Raw genomic sequence first — 3349 nt, 5'->3', positions numbered from 1 at the left:
CCGATGTTCTGTAGGAATGTGTGGAATCCCAGAACTAATGGCTGAAACCCGATGTTCTGTTTTGCATTACGTTATAATTTTCTGGAACCCGATGTTCTGTAGGAATGTGTGGAATCCCAGAACTAATGGCTGAAACCCGATGCCAGCCATTAGTTCTGGGATTCCACACATTCTGTGACCGTGTTACCAGCTAACATAATGCAAAACAGAATAATGCAAAACAGAACATCGGGTTCGTTATAAACCCGATGTTCTGTTTTGCATTACGTTATAATTTTTTTGTTTCGCAAATCGGATTTCGTTTTTTAATCTTAAATACTTTGGAATAAAACGATATTGGAAACCCGGAAGACGGAGTTGGAATAAAATGATATTTGAAACCCGGAAGACGGAGTTGGAATAAAACGATATTGGAAACCCGGAAGACGGAGTTGGAATAAAACGGTATTGGAAACCCGGAAGACGGAGTTGGAATAAAACGATATTGGAAACCCGAAAAACGGAGTTCAGAAAATGATACATTAAGATAAAAATGGCGAAAAACTATGAACGACCTCTTATTGCTAAGTGCCTTTTTCGAATTTTAAGCGAGAATATCAATAATAATCTTCTTAAGAAGAGGATATTATTTCCTCACTGCTTCTTCACTTATGATTGTAATCTTAACTCTACTTGCAAAATATCGGGAAGAGCAGCTGTTTCAAGCGACTTGAAAGATCTGCATTCCTATTTAGAAATCACTGACCAGTCAAATCTCGATAGAACTATACCTTGTAGATGATCTGAATGGATTGTCATCTCTTACAACACTATTGTCATTTGAAAAGTATTATTAAAATTCACTAGTTGTGTAAACCGCTGGTTCTGCCACCACTTCACTAACCAAACGAACCTAGTTTACAGTGTCAGTTATAGAGCCTTAATTAGCATAATAATCATTTTAAAATAACACAGTTAAGTATTCTTGCATTTCTTTTGTTCCAAAATACAAATTATGACTTGAACTGTGACTTTGACCTTCATTCACCTCGCCACTTTAGCTCTTCATGACTGTTCCGATGTTTTTATAGATTTTTCAGACACTGTTACACACAAACATTATCAGCCCTCCTCTATACAGTTACGTATCCAGGTGAAAAAATTGTTATAAATAACATAACTTACTGATGGCAAATTACAGAATTACCTACTTCAAATATTACATTCTAAAATGTAGCCAAATGAAAGTTGATGGCAGAAGGGTAAAACAGAAATGGATGTATGAAATGTTTCATACCAGCGACGTAATGTTCCGTATTAATATATATATAATACATTTGTTAGGTGAGAAATAAGTAAAGGGAATAAATGGATACGTTGTAAGTGAATTTTGAGTTGCATTTTGTCAGTTCAATTTTCACTAGATATATATATTGTAAGAGTCTATCAGATGTTTTTGGTGGAAGGGGTATAAATCTGGAAAAATGACAATGGAAAAGAGAGGACGAGACCTGAATTTTTTTCCAAAGCATCAGTCGTGTTAAGGGGGAAATTAGGTTTTTACTGACCTTTTTATTGTCGCGTTGTGTTTCATTGTTGAAAATTATGTAGTTCCTTCCTAAGAAAGACACGTATAAAAAGCTATAAAAATCAAAACAACTAAACTTTATGATATAATTCGATTCACACTGTCATCTCGACAAGACAACATAGCTAAGTTACGTTTTAGTCTGTTTAAAGATAAATATAATATATACATTTAATGTCAGTTTTCAGGAAAACGAGAAAATGAAGTGCAAATTTCTTCAGGCTGTTATCGCGCGAAGAAACCTGGCTCGCAATATAACAGAATGCGTCATTTGCCTAAGGGTGTAGTCGAGGCAACGAACCATAGGGTGAATAAATTCAACAGAAAAATAGTTTTACGTCTTAAAGACGTTCTGAGGCGTAAAATTCAATTTATACACTATACTCATCGTTGTTAGATTTCATATCGTCCAATTTTAAAATTTAGTTTCGCTGTGAAATAACAAACTCATACGTGAAACTTCATTCTCTCCCTAGCTTTATCAAATGAATCATTGTCAAGGTCCTTTTTCTATCTAACTGAATAATTACACGCTCAGTAAAATTTAAATTGGTTTTCCAAGATATGAAAACTTAGACGTTCTAAGTCTCAGCTATTAATGAAACTACCGATAAATCTTTTTAAAAAATAATACTTGAAGATGTTTCTAGAAAGTCTTATGACCATGAGACCAAGTAATATTTTTGTTTTTCCTTACAATACTAACCAACCCTAATTTCAAACGAATAGACTAGTCACTAGAGAACAGGCAGTTTTGGCTCAAATTGAATAACATAATTTGAGCGTCACTCTTATAACGCACCCACAGCTCCAGAGTGCGAAACGAGATTTTTTTCGTCAAAGGGACACCAACCATAGGCCTTTAGATCCACAGTATGTTATTGGTATATGTGTTTCCATGTGTTATGTAACTAATGATACTTTTGTTGACTGACTGTTGAATGGATGTGGATGGCTGATTAATGTTTTGTTTTTTCTGTTGTTGTTGTTTGTTTTTTAATCCGGTGAATGTGAACTTTGAGTAATGTTGAAATACCTAACGCCTAAAACTGTCCAGTGTATTGCTTGTTTTAGCACAAAACTATACAAGGGACTGACGACCTTCGCTGTGTTCGTCACTGGTATTGAACTCCGAATTCTAGCGTCATAAGTCTCTAAACTTACCGCTGAACTACAGGGGGACTCTGGTGTATTGATATTCAAATAGGACAGTATGCGTTTTACAATCACGTCAGAACATAATAATACATATTTTATAGCATGTTATAGAACACTATAACATTTAGATTAAGTTTGACAAATATACTACACGTGGTTGCTAGAGCCATCTGTTGTAAATATTGGGCATACAACGCTACAAGTGCCATGTATGATCTAGGCTTCCTCAGAAATCAAAGCGTTAACATTTACGCAATAAACAACAATTTATATAGGTTCAAATATCAATAATTGTTCAGTAGAAACTTAATATTATAAACATAAAAACTAAAATTTTTCACCTGTTTCTTAAGTAAGCAAAGTAGTAACAAAAAGCTATGAAAAAAAACAGTGTAATGTTTCGTTATATTCATCAATAGCCGTAAACCAGCTGTTAATTAAATAAAACAAATTTGTTTTATTTATTTGTTACTCTGCACGAAGCTGCACCATGGCAAAAAACAAACAAAAAACGTCAGAAGTAAAACAAAATATAAATTTATTATCACCACTGCATTGTTTGTTTGTTTGTAATTAAGCACGAAGCTACACATGGGCTATCTGTGCTCTACCCACCACGGGTAT

The 3349-nt window shown here is 34.2% G+C and overlaps 1 protein-coding gene across 4 annotated transcripts in view; it reads left to right on the top strand.

Annotated features, from left to right (window-relative positions):
• The window catches only part of LOC106464241 (homeobox protein prospero-like), a 101923-nt gene that overhangs the window by 92804 nt on the left and 5770 nt on the right, over positions 1-3349 (top strand). The window lies entirely within an intron of this gene.

The sequence above is a fragment of the Limulus polyphemus genome, unplaced genomic scaffold (genome assembly GCF_000517525.1).
Source record: "Limulus polyphemus unplaced genomic scaffold, Limulus_polyphemus-2.1.2 Scaffold1596, whole genome shotgun sequence".
Lineage (NCBI taxonomy): Eukaryota > Metazoa > Arthropoda > Merostomata > Xiphosura > Limulidae > Limulus > Limulus polyphemus.
This window is presented reverse-complemented; position numbering and strand designations above follow the sequence as displayed.